The sequence below is a fragment of the Mixophyes fleayi genome, chromosome 3 (assembly GCF_038048845.1).
Source record: "Mixophyes fleayi isolate aMixFle1 chromosome 3, aMixFle1.hap1, whole genome shotgun sequence".
In the NCBI taxonomy this organism is placed as follows: Eukaryota; Metazoa; Chordata; class Amphibia; order Anura; family Limnodynastidae; genus Mixophyes; species Mixophyes fleayi.
The window spans coordinates 227,628,557-227,651,359 of record NC_134404.1 but is presented as its reverse complement, the minus strand read 5'-3'; the positions used below and the strand labels follow the sequence as shown (position 1 = coordinate 227,651,359).

Sequence of the window (22,803 nt, the reverse complement as noted above, 5' to 3'; positions counted from 1 at the left end):
TAGTTGGAAGCCAAAGAACAGAGCAGATCGGCAAGCTACCCAGCAGGTCCAATTCTATAATAACCCAGACCCTGGTTCCAGGTGGGGAATGCCATTGAACACATTGGGCTAGACGTGTCGCATAATAATAATTGCGAAGATTGGGGACGCCGAGGCCAGTTGCCCTGGAAGGGCGTTGCAAGATACGAGCAAAAATCCTGGGTCTCTTGTTTGACCAGATGAATCGCATTATAGAAATTCATAACATTTTTAAGGTTGAGGGGGGGAACTCTAATAAGAAGGGTATGAAAAAGGTATAACAGCCTGAGAACCAAATTAATTTTCACTGATGTAACCTGACCCACCCAGGATATAATGAGTTTGTCCCAAGATATCATATCTTCTTTAAGGCAAGCTATAAGCTGTGGGTAGTTAGCTCACCTTTCTGGAGAGTGCTATACCCAGGTATCTGATGCTGTCGGAATTCCAGTGAAAAGCAAAGTTCAGCTCCAGAAGCTGCTTTAGCTTAGGTGGGATATTGAAATCCAGTATTTCCGTCTTAGCCGTGTTGATCTTCAAATTTGATACTGTAGAGAAAATGTGAAGTACTTGAAATAGGTTGGGTAGTGAGGTTAGAGGATTGGTGATGGTAATGAGAATATCATCCATATAAAGTGTAATCTTGTAGGTGCTAGAAGGCAGATGTATGCCGGTGATATTAGGATTTTGGCGTATTTTCATGACTAGAGGTTCTATGACTAATGCAAATAAGAGGGGAAGAAGGGGACAACCCTGTCGGGTTCCATTTCAGATATGAAAGGATGGAGAGGAACACCCATTCACCTGGACAGAAGCAGTTGGATTAACATATAAAGCGGAAACCCCCTTGAGAAAACGGCCTTTCAAACCATAGGCTGTAAGAGTTTTCGTCATGAAGGGCCAGCCAATGCGGTCAAATGCCTTCTTGGCATCAAGAGACATGAGGAGGGAGGGTTGTTCACATTCGTTAATGTGCTGGATGAGGTCTATAGTCCGCCTGGTATTGTCCGCAGCCTGTCGGCTTGGGACAAACCCGACCTGGTCGGGGGGTACTAGTTTCGGGAGTACAGAGTTTACTCTATTTGCAAGAACTTTGGCATATATTTTCAGGTCTACATTATGTAATGATATGGGATATGGATAAGTGCTACAGAGGGAGGGATCTTTACCCTCTTTCGGAATGACTGTGAACAGGGCTCGGGTTGTGGCCGGGTCAAAGGGAGTCACGTCAAAAATGGAATTAAACCAGGTGGTTAGCTGAGAATCCCTGCAAACTTTTTGTAGTCCGGGCCCGGGGCAGAGGCTACTTTCATGCTACGTAAAGCTGTAGTAGTTTCTTCCTCTGCTATATCAGAGCTGAGGAACTGGATCTCTGAGTTAGATAGCTGCGGAAGGTGGCAAGAGTGTAAATAAGTGCTTATGTTCTCGTCTAGGTCAGAAGGCGGCAGGGCTGAGGCATTCAAATCGTATAGTGATGAATAATATGCCTAGAATTCTTTTAATATCGAGTTTGGGTTGCATGTTAGTTGCCCTTGAGAACTTTTAATAGATGAGATCGCATTACGTGTACGCCTCTGAAGGAGTTTCCGGGCCAGGGGGAATCCGCCCTGACACTTTTTTGGTATAAAAGTTGTTGGGTCCACTTAAGATTTTGCCAAGCGTCGGATGGGGTACTGTAAAGCACACCGACACTAGACTGTGGAGCAGTGGAAATGTGCTCTGTGGAGTGATGAATCACGCTTAGTTTGCCATTCAGATGGGAAATTCTGGGTTTGGCGTAGGCCGGGAGAACGTTACCTGCCTGACTGCATTATGCCAACTATGAAGTTTGGTGTAGGAGGGATAATGGTATGGGGCTGTTTTTAAGGGTTTGGTTTAAGCCCCTTATCTCCAGTGAAAGGCAATCTTAATGCTTCACATACCAAGTCATTTTGGACAATGCTATACTTCCAACTTTGTGGCAACAGTTTGGGGAAAGCCCTTTTCTATTCCAACATGACTGTGCCCCAGTGCACAAAGCAAGGACTACAAAGATATGGTTTTATGAGTTCGGTGTGGAAGAACCTAACTATGCTGCACACAGCCCTGACCTCAACCCCATCGAACACCTTTGGGATGAACTGGAACGGAGATTGCGAGCCAACATCAGTGCCTGACCTCATAAAGGCTCTACAACGACGGTTCCCAAACTGTGCGCCACGGCTCCCTGGGGTGCCGCGGCGCTGTCACAGGGGTGCCGCGGCGCTGTCACAGGGGTGCCGCGATCGCCTAGAAAAAAAAAAGAAAATAGAAAAAACAAAAAAAAAAAAAACAACTTACCCATCATCCAGCGCCGGATCCTCCTCCTCACTGACTGCCGGGGGCGTGACCTCATCATGTCTCATGTGAGCAGCAGCAGAGAAGACGTCAGGAAAGAAGGTAAGTGAAGGGGGCACTGAGAGACACGCTGAAGGGGACAGATAGACGCTGAAGGGGACAGATAGACGCTGAAGGGGGCAGAGAGACGCTGAAGGGGACAGAGAGACGCTGAAGGGGACAGATAGATGCTGAAGGGGCAGAGAGACGCTGAAGGGGACAGATAGACGCTGAAGGGGACAGATAGATGCTGAAGGGCACTGAGAGACACGCTGAAGGGGACAGATAGACGCTGAAGGGGGCAGAGAGACGCTGAAGGGCACTGAGAGACACGCTGAAGGGGACAGAGAGACACTGAAGGGGGCAGAGAGACGCTGAAGGGCACTGAGAGACACGCTGAAGGGGACAGATAGACGCTGAAGGGGGCAGAGAGACGCTGAAGGGGGCAGAGAGAAGCTGAAGGGCACTGAGAGACACGCTGAAGGGGACAGATAGACGCTGAAGGGGGCAGAGAGACGCTGAAGGGGGCAGAGAGACGCTGAAGGGGGCAGAGAGATGCGGTAGGGGGCAGAGAGACGCCGAAGGGGACAGATAGACGCTGAAGGGGACAGATAGACGCCGAAGGGGACAGAGAGACGCCGAAGGGAGCAGAGAGACGCCGAAGGGGGCAGAGAGACGCCGAAGGGGGCAGAGAGACGACGCTGAAGGGGGCAGAGAGACGCTGAAGGGGACAGAGAGACGCTGAAGGGGGCAGAGAGACGCTGAAGGGGCAGAGAGATGCTGAAGGGGACAGAGACACTGAAGGGGGACAGAGAGAGGCTGAAGGGGGACAGAGGGACGCTGAAGGGGGACAGAGAGACGCTGAAGGGGGACACAGAGAGGCTGAAGGGGGACAGAGAGACAGTGAAGGGAGACAGAGAGACACTGAAGGGGGACAGAGAGACACTGAAGGGGGCACAGAGCGACAGGCTGAAGCAGGGGGACAGAGAGACAGGCTGAAGGAGGGGGACAGAGACGCTGAAGGAGGAGGATAGAGAGACACTGAAGGAGGGGGACAGGGAGAGACACTGAAGGAGGGGGACAGAGAGAAACACTGAAGGAGGAGGGCAGAGAGACACTGAAGGAGGGGGGCAGAGAGACACTGAAGGAGGAAGGCAGAGAGACGCTGAAGGAGGGGGACAGAGAGACGCTGAAGGAGGAGGACAGAGAGAGACACTGAAGGAGGGGGACAGAGAGAAACACTGAAGGAGGAGGGCAGAGAGACACTGAAGGAGGAGGGCAGTGAGACACTGAAGGAGTAGGGCAGAGAGACACTGAAGGAGGGGGACAGAGAGACGCTGAAGGAGGAGGACAGAGAGAGACGCTGAAGGAGGGGGACAGAGACGCTGAAGGAGGGGGACAGAGATGCTGAAGGAGGGGGACAGAGAGACGCTGAAGGAGGAGGGCAGAGAGACACTAAAGGAGGGGGATAGAGAGAGACGCTGAAGGAGGGGGACCGAGAGAGACTCTGAAGGGGGGTCAGAGTGAGATTGCAAAGAGGGGGACACGGTGTGAGATGGCGAAGAGGGGGACACAGAGTGATATGATAAAGTAGCACAATGCGATGGTGAAGGGGTCTAAATACATCTTACGTCATTTTGACCCAACTACTTAAAAAACGGGACTACCCGGTAATTATTTTTGCTTAGGGGTGCCTTGGAAAAATTATGGTGACCCTAAGGGTGCCTCGAGCTGAGAAAGTTTGGGAACCACTGCTCTACAAAATGAATGGGTAATAATTCCCACAGATACACTTCGGTGAGGATACCACCCTAATAATATGAAATAATAATACACATAATATACCGATGCTCTGGTGTATATACTTAGACTGGGCCAAGGATTAAAAAGTACATTAAACTGTGAGATACGGGTGATGATTAAAAAGTTCTCAGTACAGTAGCACCCCGTTTCCTCACACCTTCCAAAAAGAGTAGAAGCTGTTCATCGCTGCAAAACGGGGACCAACTCCATAATAAAGTAAATGTATTTGAATACAATGTCATTACAGTCCCCGATGGTGTAATGGTCAAGCGTCCGAATACTTTTGTCCATATAGTGTATAATGTACAGGTTATAGGATGTATGATCCTGAGGTCTGGGACTTAGGGTTTTCCAGATAAGGGATTTCCAGTCATTTTGGAGCAACATGTTTAAAATATTCTAAACAAATTTTCAAGATGACCTGGTCATACCTCACACTGTCTCTCTCAATTTCTTTTCATTAAATGCTTGTGCAACGCTCTTCACTGTGACTACAGGAGGAGGCACATGATATTAGTTCCAATACATCTATTTATATATAAAATATCATTCAAATATTGTAAACACTAAAACTGTTCTTTTGTATTCCTGTGTAGTAGTTACAAGCAATACATAGTCATCTAAAATAAGATGCAGAGAAATGGCTGCAGTACAGGTTTCAGTTCAGTTCTGCCTCAATAAACCAGATTTATATGTAGCGCTATCTATGTTGTATAATGATTGCACAAGGTTTCAAGAGAAAAAAAAAACACGTCCATAAATCCAGCTAGTTATACAGGCAGGAAGGAGCCTGTGCCCATGAGGCCACAGATAAACACTGTTTTTGCTTTTCTTGTCTGGCTAAAAATACAAGTGCTAATTATTTTTAGCTCCAGGACCGAGAAATACGTTCACATTTCTGTGTGGTGCACATGTTCTGTCAGTCTGCTGCGGCACTTGTCAAAGCTGTCCTCAGACACCCCTACCCATATCAGTAGTATGCTAAGTAGAGGACATCTGCAGAAACATTCAGCAGGGGGTAACGATTATTACATCTACTAGGGTCCTTATGATGTCATGAACATAAGTAAACAATAGGAGCCACAATTTAACACTGATTCATTGTGTCCCTTATTTGTATATATTTTAAAGATGCATACATTATCATTTCCTGAAAATGGATTACCAACAAAATTCCAAAACTACATATGGAATACACATGATGCTAAAGGGATTAGTCTGTAAATATTTAGTTTAAAATATAGTTTTATGTAGTTGTGCAGGAAGAAAACTCATACTTCCAACTCACCCTGAATGTCAGGGAGACTCCCTGAAATAGGGGTGATCTCCCTCACTCCCTGAAGTAATGACTTCAGTAATGGAGACAAAACTGTAAAAGACACTTCAGTCTCTAGAGATTCATTAGATTTTTCCAGTTTTGTGAAAGATGTCAATCTGCAATAACAGCAAATTTATTATAGGAATCAATCATCCATATTTAACCGTCTAAGGCAGAACATAAGGTGTAACTAGTGCTTAACATGACTCAAGATAAAGTGCAATATGCAAAAAATAATTATTATTATACTACCTGAACCTTATGCTGACATGTGATCTCTACAACCTTTCCCATTTTTAAATACTTAGGGGGGTATTCAATTGTCCGCGGGTTCGAGCGCGGAAAAACTATTACCGTTAATACGGTAATCTCTCGCTGGATTTCAGCTTGCAGCTCCCCGAGCCTCATAATAGGAAAGTGCAAACCAAATAGTGTTTATCAATTTTATAACAAGACAATAGCAATGTATTCAATCTTAAAACAGTTTACAAATTGAATACAATAACAATTTATAATGGCAAACAAAGAATCTCTGTGTCATGTTTACCCTGAGTTTAGTTCCTTTGGACTAAAGATGTTTTGATGTCTATGACTATCTGACAGCAAAATAAACAAATGTCAGTGTCACGTTTTACTAGTGCTACAGAAATGAATTATGTTTGGCAATGCTGGTGAAATCCCTGAGTTCTGGGCAATACACCCTTTGTTTTTTCTCCATAAGACATGATAGGCATATCTCATCAGTGACTGGTTCTCATTGCATAACTAAGTGATCACTTACAGTTGCCACATTATATTGCCCTGAAGCGTTCTTATCTTGCATGTCTAATCCAACTGTGATGAAAGTAAGGTATCACCAGTTGTGTTAGAATAAAGCGGTACATTTTGGCAATGCTATCTGTACATACAAACTAATTATGTTAAAGTATCTTAACAGATGACAGGCTAAAACATCAATATAAAATTAGCCTAATTGAAATTGATACTTTGAAATATGTTGGCCTTACAGGTTGGTTGGCCTAGATATAACCAAATACTACTGAGGCCTGGACCTAGGGTTACAAGACATGAGAGCAGCCATAGGGGCAGCTGCTGACGATGGGAAGGGTGTATTATAGATCAGATTATTGTGTAGTTTTTAAACCGCCATTGGATGCAGTTTCCAAACACAAAGCGTAAGATTTATTATTCTGTTGTTTTTGTAAAATTGTATCCAATGTGATTTATTTTTAAAATATGAAAAATGCTGACTTGCAAATGGAACATTATGCAAAAACCATACTCTCCTGATTTATAAAGTGTCCGATTTTGAAATATATCTTTAAGGAACTCCTTTAAGTAGGCGTATGTATCTCTGTGCTTTCTATAGGTTCGTGTTGATGGAAGATAATGACTGTCATATCTGTGCTCTAGATGTATTTGCATGCTATATTTAAAGTTGTACGTATGATAGGTGTCTAAATGTATTTTTGTTTCTACTTTGTGGTCGCATTTTAGTGATCAGGACCTTTTTATAGACATCATACTCAAAATGCATAAGCATTATTTTGCGCGGTTTTGCACACCGCAGTTTGTATCCCCCTCCACCCTCCCCGGATACAAAACCAGCACTGCGGTTTGGGATCTGCTGGTTTGAAAAAAAATGTGTCTTAGTGTGCGCTTTTTACTTTTATAAATTGCAGTTTTAAACTTGCATAAAAAGATGCTTTTTAAATTGTGGTTTGGAAAAGAAACGCACCTTGATACCTCTTTAGCCTGTTGTTAATGTTGTTACTAAGCTGGAGTTTTGGTAAATGATGCAGGGGACATGCAGTAGCAGAGCATCCCTGTCTAATAAACACTGACTACTTTGTTTTCTATTACAGTGGGTATTTCTGTTCATAAGTACTGCAGGGAGCCAAGGAGTGGTGGCTGGATGATAAAGTTGTTAGAGTTCAGCAGAGAAGATTTTGGTTGATTTTACACCCAGGCCTCAAACATTTCCCTGTTTATGACTTTAATCACTACTTTGTGCTCTTCTCTTTCCTCAACTGTGTGGTCAGAAAAGATAACTTGTCTGAAACACAGCTGTTCATATATTTCTACCACAGAATATATATATATTTATTTTTTCATTGAGCTCTTACTTTAAGCTATGTAAAAAGGAGATGGTAATCCAATACAATAACCACTGTCAGTAATGAAACAAAGTGAAAAGGAAATCACCATCTCAAGCTACTTGCTCTGTACAGGGTACATAGTAGAAGACCCACAACCTAAAAGCAAATACCCTTGTTTATACAAGATCATATCCCAGGTTAACTACATTAGCTGTCATTTATTTTACATAACTGGCTAAAAAAAAATAATTAATAGTCTCAAGTTGTATCTCAAGTCAATCTCCTTCACATACCATACAATCCAACAGAAAAAAACATAAATACTATATAGTGTTGTAAGGACAGAAAAATCCAATGACCAGGTAGTGCATGCACATAAACATTTTAATTTTAAATTTTATAGTCCTGTCTATTGATGTAAATAGATCCACATCTTCCTGGCTGGTCCTAGAATTGATGGATTGTCTCCTGAATTCTATATAATTTTATCCAACTCTGGAATAATACAATCCCCCCCCCCCCCCAGTTTTTTTATACAAGAACAAATGGCAAATTTTTTAATTGATGAATATTTTACACATTACAATTTTGTATTATGATTGACACAATTACTTAGTGTTCTACTCATTGTAATATATAACTAATGCATATGGCCACAAATGTTGTATTCATTAGTGTCTATGATAAAAGAGGAAACTTAAACGGAGGGGAAGAGAGGTAGTAAGCAAGTAAAAGAGGAAAGGGGAGGCAACAAGGGAGGGGTCTTTGCCCAAATTACATAAGCATGACCTGCCTTACATAATAGCTAAAAAAAAAAGTTTCCACCACCCCCATTTTTCACATTTTATTTTCTTATATCATGGAACACAAATGGATATAGTGAGGGATTCTTACAACAATCAACAGGAAATAATATCTTAATTAACTACAAATACAGAGTAGATAATAGTGAATTACATATAATAGTGGTTGAGATATTTAAGGTGAAAATCTAAACTCCATATCTTAAATGGATCAATGCCATTACTCAAACATATGAATGTCGAAGGTGGCAGTACATGCTTAGTGCCAACTGGGCATTTTTAAAATTTTCCTTGATGATTTTTGAAAGACAATCGTAGATATGATAAACTTTTGTGAGGGAAAGAAAGAAGAAAAGCATAAACTAGACCAATAATTATTGGATGCCCCTCCGGATGGATTACTATGCCAATCAGAACAGGCACAAGGAAAATCACCTGTGCTACCCATGTTTTTCAGTAAGGTACAGTGTGCCTGCATGGTGATGGAATATATTTGACTTTCAGCTCAGACAAGTAGAAGCCCGAAATGACAGAACGACCATACTTCTTAATATAATATAATATTTTTGGTAAATCTATTACTAGGGATATTCTAATATATTTTATTATGACGACTATTGGTTGCAAAAATAAACTTTCAATCACTGTCAGTTACCCTTTGTTGACAAACATAAAATCATACGTACACAATATATACAAATGGTACACTGAGTTTTACAAACAACCCTAACTGTACGCAGCACAATAAACTTAAAGAATGAGGAAAAAAATAAGAGTGGAAAAAGCACTGACATGAACCAATTTCTAGTAGCCATTATACTTTACAGAGAACGGTGCATCAAACTATTATTTCACATCCATTCATTTGTATTTTTCAATGCAAACACTCTTCTTGTTTCCATGGAGCTAAACCTCTCGCGTTGTATGCCAGCAAGGAAACCAATGTGAAAACCTTTACTTCCAAGCTAGATATTGTGTCCAAATTATGCTTTTTAAAGTAGCGCCTAATTATTCAGCGTTTACCTTGATGGTCGATTTTTTTATCATTCTCCTTTCCAAATATGCAGGGAGGGGGGCTGAAATCACCATCATGCATAATATTTAGGCATCTGCCATGTAGGCTCAATATTACATTTTCATTTCATATGACAGTCTATTTAGTGGCTAAAAAAACACTATTCAATTCCTCTAGTCTAGTCTGTTTTCATGTTACTGTGTGACCAGTGATTCCTCTGCGTAAGACTCTAGGGCAGAAGACTGCGTCAGGAATGAGCCTTTTGTAGATTTTCAATGTCACAGGTTGCTTGATGTCTGAAGATTTTTGTATTACGTCTTGTGTTCCAGATCATAAAGATAATCATCTTATATTCACAGTATAATCATCTTTTTCCCAAATAAAATATAAAACCGATTGGTAAACTCAAAGCATATATTTAATGAGCAAATATCTTTAGCATGCCATTTTTACTCAATTACCCACCTGGGGCTTTGAAATGGATTTGTTTATTTGTCATGAGTCTTAGGTGTGCATGCTGTACCTTTTCTGTACCATATGTGAATAAAATAGACAATTAAAACTATAGTGTTCCCTTACATTCCAAAATAAACATGCTAGTAAAATCTCTTCAAGACAGCATTCCCCACTGTCCAGACTTACGGGAAGTGACTCAATACCTAAGACAAGAAAAACCATAACACCTTACAAGGAAACAAGCCTTGTAATATAGTCAAACTTTATATATATATATATATATATATATATATATACAAGTTAACCCGTGCATGATACTCATGCATTCTAGTCAAATCAAGCTACTTAAGGTGTTTTTGTCATGCATTTGGGCCTAGCCCAGGCCTCCTCAGGGGAAGAGCGTTACTTACCGACGCAAGCGCCCTTTTTTAATGTGGTTTTGTCCACATGTCACCACCTCATCATTTTTCTCCATCACCTCATCCTTCATCTTCATCGCCACATCCTTTATCAAGCTACTTAAGGTGTTAAAAACTCCCCACTGTCACCCCCCGGCAACCACCAACCACTCCCAACTGTCACTTCTCCTTCAAGAAATATATAGGTCAGTGTATAACTCTGCCCAGCAGGTGGCGCTGCAGCTTGTTTTTTTTTTTCACACACGCCACTAGGCATGTATATAGTAGATATATATATATATTCTGATTTTTGTCAGGGGTTGCGAGGAACTAGAGGAGTCCCAGGAAAAACTAATATAGGGAGCAAGTATAGTTGTGTGGAGAGGTTGGTGAAATTTGCCTAGTAACTACAGCTTTAACTGATGCTATCCTTCCACTATACGTTTATATTAGTTGTGTTTACACCCCTGATGTAATGCTGCTTTATATGAAAGCTTGGGGTGTTTACATACCCTTACAACCATGGGGTATCATATAAGCCATACATTCCTTATGTTCAGAGTGGAAAATAATACGGGAAGCTAAAACAGAAATGACATGTAAAAAGTTACTTCCTTACTATATTTAAATGATTCTTGTCTTGGTTTTGTTTATTTAGGATTTACTGAAACCATCTTGTCAGAGCTGTTTTTTACACTTTACGTTATGTCTTTAACTTATTCTAAGGTCACAGTGTGTACAATATTTGTCCCTTCTGATTCAGGAAAATGATTCAGCTTTCTGTGAAAAAGATTAATGGTTAAATCCACTAAGCAGAGACATGTCATAAGATACTTTCTGGTGCCAAACAATCTTTTGCCCACTACTGGGAATGGGATTAGTGGCCAGAGACAGTTTGTATTGGCACAATATCGGCTGGGAAATGGGATTATAGTTCCATAGTATGTCACATATTTTAAAATATTTTAACATATGAAATCCAAGAGTGGTTTATAACTGGTCTCTCATTTAGAGTCATGTAACACTTTTTGTAATGTCTGATTACTGTAAGCTGAAGACAAATAACTGGTGTAAAGGACAGGATCTTAATAACATGGTGCAAGTGGCTCAATGTGCTGTATCCAAGAGCAACCAGTGGGACATTTGCTTTCATTTGTATAACTTGCACTAGAATTGACAAAGCTAGTACGTAATAAGCTATCAATTTTAATATCCTTACATGCCCAAATGGAATGTCCAGCGTTGGACATTGCCCCTTACATAGTGTTACTGGACTGGCGGCTCAGGTAAAAATGCAAATCAGGTGCTATTTTCACATGCTCTTTTGACACTGATTTTCAATTGTATCTTTATTCTCCCGGTCTTTGGAGGACTAAAACAAAACTGGGTAGACCAGCTCTTATCGTGTCAATTTACTAAAGACCCCTGGACCTTTCTGCTTTGTTACCCACTCCAAGACACAAACACTCTGCAAACTGGCCTCCCTCATCCTAGCCACAATGTGACCCACTCCACGTTTCTTCCCTTATGTCCTACATGTCATTCATAGTATGCATGGAAAAAATCACATGCCATTTACATGCTACTTTTACCCAGGTCTGGGCACTGTGGTTATTCCCACAGTCCACCTAACCTCACGCTTTAATGCAAAACTGTCCCTACTCCCGAAGGGCAGCACCTTTACCTTTCCTGTTTAGAAGGTTTGATAAGTGTAATGTCTTAGAAATCAAAGGATTATCGCACTAAAGCAGATGTTTCTGAAATGCTACTAATCAGCATTTATATCAAGGCACCTACAGATAAAGCACATTTTAGTTAGATAAACAACGTGATAGGGCAGCTGTCATGTGGTGCATCAATGCCACCAGTTACTTCTAAAAGCAACATACTTTGCTACGTTTACAAGTGAGTAGGCGATGTTAATACTGCACAATAGTACCATTAGGCCTGTGCTCCTAATTACACACCTAGCTTAACTCAGTTGCAAGCAATCTGACCTACCAAGCATTATTGGTACTGAGAAATACAATGTTGAGTTCAACCAGAGAAGACAATCTGGTCAATATTGTACAACCTGACTAAACTTCATACAAACAAATTCTTATGGCATGTGGAGCAACTGCTCATATTACAGTGTCCTAAATATTGTTAAAAAACATCTGTTTGTCAACTATAAAAAAATATATTTATAAATAAAAGAAACTGTAGCTATGTTTTTATATGTATATGATCATTTCTGCTTGGTGTAGGACTGTTGGATTATAATCCAATTAATTCATTTTAAAATGAATTATTAATGACTACTAATTATTATTATGCCATATTTTAAAACTACTTAAAAACAATGAGTTATATGTGTATAACATGACAATTTACATGGCTTTTCTATACTATAAATGTTTTGAAAAATTGTGCTTATTTATTAACATTAGACCACATGTGCAAAGTCCACTGCCAAATCCTGTGGTTCTGCACAGGTACACTAAATTAATCTACACTTCCAGCTGCACAATTAATCTTAGCTCTCGGGAGATGCATCCACAAACTAGATTCACCCCTAAATTTTGGGGAGACATAAAAATCTCAAGTGGAGCACTGACTAAAACTATAACCATTACCGCAATTAGCTGCAGAAATCTGTGTTACAATTACCGTAGTAACGGTAATGATGCGCATCCTGCGTTGTTCTAAAGAAAAACGCAGGGAATGGCGTCTCCTCCTAAGGATACTTTATACATTTGAAAATTCACTAAAATAGGTTGAAGAAAAACGTATATTCAAAAGGTACTGTGTGCAAAGATCAGAGTTAATCTTGAAAATTAGAAATGAGGTCTGGTGGCAGTATAGGATACCCATAAAAATGTGTTCAGCTGTAGTAGGCTGATATATTCACATCATAGCCAGAGCATGAAGAACTGAAGCCACCTCATAGCTGTAAGAGCCATGAAAAGACATCATTCTGACTCATTTCATCTGGGAAACATTGACCTGCTCCCTTGTGGAATGTGTAAATGGCAGTGTGGGCTGAAATGAAGGAAGGTTCAGAAAATGCTCATCATGGACTTATCTCTCTCTTATAAGCTCCCAGGGTTTTCAGGTCCTCCAAGTAGACAAACTAAAGCATATCACTGAGCCGAGGGATACCTTATGAAAGTAAGACATCTAAAAGGATGGAGCCTCTTTAAACTTTTTCAACTGCTCCAAAAAGAAAATCAATGGCATTTATGTTGTAATTATACATTATAATACTCTAATCATATTATAGTTTTCACAAATTATCAAAGTAATTACAAATTATTTTATTACATATGCAGGTATATATTTAATTAACAACAGTAACTGGTTTAAAAACCATACCTAAGGGTAATTGCTGTTCCAAAATTCTATTTGTTTTGGATTTAACATACCAGCTCCCTTCTCTTTTCTAACTTTAATTATTATTATTATTATTATTAATTATTATTATTAGTAATAATAATAATAATAATAATAATAATAATTCTGTTTTGCTACTACTGACAGTAATAACACAACTATAAGTACCAGAAGTAGAACAGTAAATGACCTGACAAGAATCGTGAACACATAGTAATTTGCTCTGTTTCCCATTCACTTTTAATGAAATGACTTGCACATGAGCAGTAACAAGGACCTTCTCACAGGCAGTACTGGCAACAGGTGGAATCTAGTATAAGCTCAGTAATGCATTCTATCTTCTTGACAAACAGTAGCAAAACCAGCCAGACACCCAATAACCGTAACCAAAAGGAATGTCTCAATTCAAAGGAGCTCTTTGAACAGCACATTTTCTAATAGCTGTTACACACATAACAGACAAAACCTGCTATATTCAACATGACTAAAACCTATCTACTGGGAGATAATCCCACCTGGGAATAGTTATTGTGTTCTCATAGGTTTACAGCTCATGGTGTGTTATACATTTCCACAGTCACAGCACAGTAACCTGACTAACAGATAGCCAATATAACTGTAAAATAAAACTGGCTCTACTACAAAGAGAAACTTGAGCTGCACTAGTTCAGCGAGTGTATAAAAATATTTAAATAGAAATACAGGACATATGTAGAGTCCATTACTGGACCCTTTGATGTATGTATCAGAGACTGCTTACGGGAAATGATACCTCCCATAACACTGTCCTTGGTAGATTAAGAGACCTACAAAGGTGTAGAGGTGGTGTGTTCTGCACAACTAGCACAAAACTTTAACCTCGCTGCATCAGAAGCTCTTACATCTTACACCGCCCTCTGGGTTTCTTAAGTCCAATGCAGCTCCAAGGATTATTTATTAGAAGTCAGTTCTAAGAATAAATCTCTTTTCATTTACAAAAGCCAAAGCTGCAGTAACACTTCCTGCTGTTACTGAAAGGAAATCAAGGCTCTAAGTGATGGCAAAAAAAGACATACTACTAAATCGCAACCGGTCTTACAATTACTATATTTTTATTAAATACATACACTTGTTTTTATCAAATAGCAGATACTCTGTATAAACTGGATATTGTTGAGACGAATATAACTAATCAAAAGCCTAAGGCATTTTCTTTGAAAAAATAAAAGCTGAACATACAGTACAAGAGATGTCTGTCCGATGTCCATCTGTCCTGGCAAGCAGGCTGGCAGCTGATTAGAGTTAATGCAGTATAGGTACACCACTAAAGGAACCTATGTCAGGAGACATGGTAAATACCAGGATTTATCCAAAATTAGAGAGCATCTTTACAAACTTTTTTTGTTCTATAGAAATGGATTTATAATGAGAAGAACAGCCATTTCAAAGTCCCATTACGATAGAAAAACGTTACAGTGCATCTTCTTAATGTAACAGCCAATTGAATTTAGCGCTAGTATCCCTTTAACGCTGTGATGGAATGCTTGTAACGCTCCATCTGTTGCTATTGCAACTCTCATGAAGATCAGTAACAGCTGGCGTGCTAGTGACCGCCCATCCCTGCAACAATACCAATATCTAGGCTCCTTTTCTACTTGGAGAATATAGTTAGTTTAGCAGCACTAATTATAGCTCAGAGTAAATCTGATTTCACTAAAATGTACTTACAGGTTTAGTTACGGTATTCTTCTGTCTCAGGATGTCTAAGCAGGCGACTAATCTTGCAGGTCATGTCACTGCATCAACCAACTGTGATGTCTGGGAGCTGTCTTCCTTATATTCCCATGAAACGCACAGGCAGCTGGAAAGTAAAGATACATTGGTAATTGGAATTTAAGGGCCAAAAGACAAGAGAGTACACATATATGTCCAAAAAATCCATAGTTGCTTTAAGTAGTGGGCTATACTCAGAAAGGTTCTCCCTCATTCTTTTATCAGTGGAAGAACTCATTACAACGCAGCTTTACAAGGAGAGACCATTTCCTCCCCCATACAAAACAAGTGAGGAATAACTATCATTATTTAGATCTGTCAGGCTCAATCTGTGTGGGGCATTAGAAGTATCATTAGTACAACTACACTGATTATGATGTGAGGCAACAGTCAATGTCCTCTAGTACAGGGGGAAATGGGACTTTGTGGAATATCATTTGGGGTGCAAACACTGGGAGTTTCTAAGTGCCAGTTATGGTAAACTGTGCTTCTTTCCATTCACAGTACAGTATATGGCATTGTAATAGAGATCTTGTTATGTTGAACAGATTGTGCTACTGATGGGCCCTATTTACAAACAGATGATTAACTATGAGTGCTGCATGCCATCATTGATTTAAAAAAAAAAATCATGAGTATGTACAATGCATTAAATATAGGGGTCATTGACATTAATTACAACCCAAATGATGGCTCCTTTCCCCACACTGTGAAGTGCAGGCCAACAAACCATGTGCAGAACTTAGAAGCATCATATGTATGTTCTCTAACATTGTCACATCATTTGAACAAGTGCAGAACAGATTAATCTACTTGCATTCACTATGTTCATTTAATTGAACCCTGACCATTAGTATAAAACGCTCGTTACCACTGCTTGGCATACGCATTTGACATTTAGGGTTACTTGCATTTTCCTAACGCCAGTAGGTAACCAGCCTAAACTAAATAGATCCATATTAAATTCTACATAGCGTTTTTTCACCGACTTAGAATTTCCATTAATAGCAATAATAACTATAATAATTTGCAGGTCTTATGAATAAACCAAAAATGTAGTTAAAAAACCTGTACTTGTAGTAGGACTAATAAATATCAAATATGTTTCTACTAAAGTATACAACTAGGGACAAAGGCAGAGGCGGGCTGGCGAATCTTAGCCCGGGGGGCGCACAGGCGGCCGCATCACATGACCGGCGATCCGGCCGCGTCATCCCGCCCCTGGACAAAGGTAGCGAAGGGGACGCTAAAGCCAGGGAGAATGGAACAAACCAAAGACAAGAATTAAATCTTACGTTCAGCATTGTGGTGAGCTTTAACCCAACAGCAAACAGGCCACACTGTTATTAAAAAAGTTATATACAATAATACACAGTGCACAGCTGCAATGATAGTTTCCCTTTAAACATTTAAAAGTAAATGAGATCTGTCCAAAAGTCAGAGCAGAAGCCAACAGAAGCAAGGGGAGTGCCCTGACTGTTAACTTTTACCATTAGCCTTGTGTTCCCTTTTGTTGACTTTGGGTTATGTAATGGAGTAGGGATTTTCCAGTCATTGCCCCTTGGATGAAGCAATAAAGATACTGCAGATAATGATGCCATTGTTTTCAAGGAAAGCGCATTCCTCTGAAAATAACCGCACTTCTCTCATAAAAAGACATATTGTACTGCAGCATAAATTACCTCTTCAAATCCTTGGCAAACCTGTTTCACATTTCCTTTTACAGAACGTTCAGACTGTCACAGGTGTGGCAGAGGGTGGTTATGGTAGGGGACTTGTAACGACATAGGAGCAGGACTCAGGAAGCGTGGAAAAGGGGACAACCCAAATGTAAAACGTTTACTCTCTCTAGTTTTGTGGCATGTTCTTTGTAAGGTTTTTTTTTTTTGTTTGATAGAAACTGCAACTTGTGCTAAACAAAGAAATCTGCAGAGAGTCAGAGGAGGCCACAGCAGCCATATTTCTGTCACATGTATGCCATCATCATCTTTACCATTTATTTATATAGCGCCACTATTTTCACAGCGCTGTACAGAGAACTCATTCACTTCAGTCTCTAACCCCATTGGAGCTTACAGTCTAAATTCCCTAACACACACACACACACACACAGACAGAGAGAGAGAGAGAGAGAGAGAGAGAGACTAAGGTCAATTTGATAGCAGACAATTAACCTACTAGTATGTTTTTGGAGTGTGGAAGGAAACCAGAGCACCCGGAGGAAACCCATGTAAACTCCACACAGATAAGGCCATGGTCGGGAATAGAACTCATGACCCCAGTGCTGTGAGGCAGAAGTGCTAACCACTTAGCCAACCATGCACGTCATCCGCATTTCTAATAGGTGTGTTGTGCCCTCAGACTAAGCACTTAACCATGGAGCTCTCTTAAAAAAGTAGATGGAAGTACATATAGGCTGATGATGAATAACTTGATCAGGAAAGGTGTTTCTTAAGTGCTGTAAAATATGCATATAAGTACATTGTGAGTGCAGGTGCATAAAATTCTCACTAGATATCATTTATATAACAAGAATGTTTTATCTCAATCTCTGAAATTTTCTTTTTTCCCCAAACTGAAGCAAGCATTGGTAATGAAACCTCTAATTTATGATCCTAATTTCACAAGTTTGTTATAGTAAGAAATCAAAACCTTATTAATGTCCGCCCATTTATAATACTCATATTTGGCATTACATGTTACTACTATACTTGGTGGCTTGCAGGCTGGATGCACTCTCTAAGGCTTTCTCGTGACCACTCTGAAAACTTCAATAGGCATCAATTTTTGAATAGGATTTGGCCTATAATCATGTAATTATATGTGCGATCCACCCTATGGACAACATGGGTGGTATATAACACAAATACTTTTAAGATCAGCTGTTCAAAAACTAAACTTGAAAGTGTTGCTTTCTTTCGTCAAAGGAGCGGTACTAAAAGAATAAATAAAAAAGTTCCAGTCACGCATAAGGAACAAATATTGATCTACTAAGGGTGTTATGTGTACATAAGAACAGGGACCAGGAAGCTCACAGTGTCTCTCACAAAGGATCAGCTTTTTACATTGACACTCATTATCGTTACCTGTTACTCCAGCCAATAAGTACAAAAGAAGATTATTTCGCTTGTACCAATCAGAGGCACAGCCTGAGCTATGTCTACTCACCCTGACTGTTTCACACTATGGGGCACATTTACCAACAACTGCATAAAATGAAAAATAGTTTTCAATCCTTATCGCATTGATAAGGATTAACTATGTCTCATATTTATGAAAAAACTTCAGAAGGAAGAGCAGTCACGATAAACTGCTGTCCCTGTGAAGTTAACAACTTACCTTTTCACAGTCTCTTCGTTCCCGAAGCTGCTTTGCGATCCACAGCAGCCTTCGGGAATGCGCACAAGAATCCCTGTGCTTCAATGTTGCATAGAGCGGTGTGTGACAAGACGCACTGTTGATAGATTAGGCAAATACTTCAATTGGCGTCTATTGTTTTCGGGGAATTAACATAAAAAAATAGCGTTAATAAATAGGCCTCTTTGACGCATAATACTGGAGATATATTAGATGGGGAGAAGCACTATTCAAATAGATGCAATCAACAATTTGAATAGGACTTAAACGAAATAAAGAATCATTTTGGAGTAACTTGTGCAAGTGCGGCCTTCCAGCCTGCAAAAAATGAAAAAACAGAACTACCTCGGCACAACCAAATCTCTTAACCTTAAAATGGACCCACAAGCGTCTCAACTGCTCCAAAATTCCTCCACATGCCCTCAGAACGCCACTTGCCACAAACTACCCATATATGCCCTCAGACCCTCATGTGACAATACGACATACATCCTGCTGGCAATAAAATGCCCAATATACCCTCAGACCCACACAAGCTCTCAGATCTCACCTGTGCTCACTTACACCCACATACTTGTTCCTCCTCTGATGTGCTGCGTGACCTCCCTGAATTGTGCAGAGGAGGTCACATGATGCGGAAGCTGGCTGCTCTCATTCAGTCTTATTCTCTGCTTTATGGGAACTGGGCCTAAGATGTGTGGGAACCATCACACATAATGTAGTGGAATAACAATTGTAGCTCATGGTTGGGGAAAAAAGCATGACATGATTTTATGGACTCCGCAAATGTCAAGTCACACGTGTCTCAGAATAAGAGAATGTTTTTGATTCCATAGAGATAAAAAATGACCTGAATTATAACATATTTCCCATGGTGATTGATATTAAAAAATGTATATAATACAATAAGGTCTATTATTTTGGGTATAACAGTATAGATTAACTAGTCCTATCCTCAGTAACGCTGGGTGGACCAATCATGCAACTGCTATTAATAGGGCTCGATTTAGGTGTAATCTTTGTCAGGGTGCAGAATTTGCAGTAGAATTAATACTTTTGAACTGCGAAAGATGCAAATGCAACATTTTTTGCATACAGGGAAAAAATTGCTTGTTCTTCCATGCTGAACACACCTACTGGTCAATATCCGATGAAACAACGTCTTTACTTTATGCTGCTGGAGTTGGTAACCAGGAGAAAGCAATCCAAACTACCGCAATGAGTCAATAACATACACACAAGACCACAACTATGATCAGTACCAGTATGGCTTTTCAAGAAACAATAGAGCTAACAGCAGAGTAATGAACAGGTTCATTGGCAGAAATAGATATGACTATTATTATTAGATAAGCAAACATTAGGAGCAAGGGAGGGACATATGTTCATATAGCTCAATTCCACAATGCAATCTCAGCTATGACAATTATTGTATTGCAAGGCCAAGATGTACAGAAAATGTTTACTCCACTGGAGAAAAAAATTAATGCACCAAGATCCTGAATAACAATAGATAATGAATCAGTTGTATCAGTCATCAAGATGCTTGCTAAGCAGTATTTCACTAATATGAGTAACACACACACACACAAGGTCATTTACTAAGCACAAGATGTCCTGCTGTGTGACTCTGTTTTTAAAGTGAGCCTAAATTTGGACTAACACGCAGAGGTTTGTGAAGCAGGATGGTGGTGTCTGTGGAGAAGCAAAAGTTTGCACAAGTCAAGAGGGAGATTTGGACAGAGTGAGGTCCTTGCAAAGTGTGGAGCAGTCCTGCTGTGCAGAGGAGCGCACAGCCATTTACACTATGCACATGGACTTGAATCTGCAGTAACTCTGAGGTGACAGTCTTTGGGTCTTATCCTATACTTTACACTTAATGGGATCCAGCTTGCATTAAAGAGAGGGAGAAGGACATTTCTTTAAGTGATGTCTATGTAATGTAAAAAAAAAAAAAAAGCTTCAGACACACAAATGTTCCACTGTCAACTGACTATTATGATTAATGTAAGCCACAAATGAGACTAAACCCAAACAGTATTTTAGGAGTAAAGTGTAATTTAATGAAAAGGGTGGTACTCAAGTAGTAGGAAGTTTGACTTTGATGTGATCTCTAAGTGGGAGATTCAATTGCTAGGTATGTAGTGGGCTGACATCTCGTTGTGCACATTACTGACAGTTATGGTAGGAATCCCGCAGAGATTCTAGCCATAACGTCAGCACAAGGTGTCTCCGCGGACATTCCGGAAACAGCTTTCGACAAATAGAATCTCCCCCTAAACATTTGAACATTTCACCCCTTCAGATTTTCTCACCTCTAGACACACCTAGGCGGTGGTAGTCACTATTACGAATGTTGAAATCACGACACTACTTACCCCGACACGATTACAGGGAAGACCTCATCGCCGACTGAATGGAAACACTGACAGCTCCAAACGGAGACTTCAGTAAATTGCGGCAGCTGAAGATCCCGGCAGCATCCAATGTCAGATTGTCTCAGAAGTCTCTGTTTCAAGCTGTCAGTGTTTCCGCTCAGTCGGCGATAAGGTCTTCGCTGTATTCGTGCTGGGGTAAGTAGTATTGGGATTTAAACAATCATTGAATCGTTACTCAACACCACCTAGGTGCACTTCTAGCTTACAGAAGCATCCCCCTAGAATAGAGACTATACTATGGTGTAAAGCAAATGTGAGGTGTGCATCGTAAATGAATCCCATAGTGTCAATATACATTAACAGAACAATTTTCGCAATTGATTTTCACAATTTTTTTTTAAAAAAATGCAGAGAACAGAGCACATTTTAGGGTTATGCTATCCATTATCTCAAAATGGAGAAGCAGCTGCAGATTATTTGATATATAAAAATGCCATGGGCACGAATTGCCATTTTCATAGATAAAAGTTAATATAAGATACAAGCCTTTGCTTTGAATACACTTGATATTTCTCATTTACACAAGCCATAAATTGTTCACTGCTACTATAGACATCTAGGGGTATATTTACTAAACTGCGGGTTTGAAACAGTGGAGTTGTTGCCTATAGCAACCAATCAAATTCTAGTTATCATTTATTTAGTACATTCTACCAAAAGACATCTAGAATCTGACTGGTTGCAATAGGCAACATCTCCACTTTATTCAAATCCACAGTTTAGTTAATAAACCCCATAGACTGCATAAAAAAGAGGAACCTAACCATTAAACAATATAAAATAATTAAAAGAGAGAGCGATAGGAAGCTTGCAAAAAAAACCAATACTGTTCATAAGTAGTTCATATGCGTATTAACAAAGTTAACAAGTTTAACAACTTTAATAATAAAAAAAAAAGACAAATTAACGGTTCTTTATTAGCTTGACATTATTTAAGTATTTGAGAAGCTAAAATTATTTTATAAACACAGGAAGTCAAATACTTTGTCTGGACATCGTTCCATAGAAATCATACAAAATGTATTTAACTATAAAATAGCAAAATCAATACTAGCAGAGGAAGAAAGGGACAGTGATTTTTCACTGGTTTGACAGAAGCTCTTCAAATATACAAGGCAGTGTCCTTGGAATGCTGCAATGTTATTGAAACAGGCACTGTACAGTCTTATGGCATTAAAACAAATCAGTTAAAACAGTAACATATTTTGGGAAAGTTTGTAATGAGTGGAGAGACTGTAAGGATAAGTAAATGAGTCGGTCAGTGACTCAAAAGTCCCCCTGATTTCCTAGGCTTTCGATTGGAGAAAAAAGAAACACATATTTTCTAAAAGGAATATCCATTGTCAGAACCAATTTAACATCCTAGACAAAACATTTTATAAGTATAGATTAAATAGGAAACTATAATTTACAACAATGGTTCTCAAACGTTCTCACCTAACCTCACACACTCGTACCTATAACAAAGTGTCCTCTGGATAAAATATGACTGTACTCAGGCACGTATAATTTTTCATACGGCTGCAATATTATTCTACATATAGTAACATGATTTTGGTACCTCCTGTAGAATGCTATGGTTTTTTTTTCTGATACAACAATTGTGGCACCCAGAT

The 22,803-nt window shown here is 39.7% G+C and overlaps 1 protein-coding gene across 2 annotated transcripts in view; it reads right to left on the bottom strand.

Annotated features, from left to right (window-relative positions):
• HIVEP2 (HIVEP zinc finger 2) overlaps positions 1-22,803 on the bottom strand; it is a 178,952-nt gene that overhangs the window by 125,418 nt on the left and 30,731 nt on the right. For both annotated transcript variants that reach the window (XM_075203239.1, XM_075203238.1), the window contains exon 2: positions 15,348-15,480. The gene's annotated coding sequence lies outside the window, so the exon portion shown is untranslated. The remainder of the gene's footprint in view (positions 1-15,347; positions 15,481-22,803) is intronic.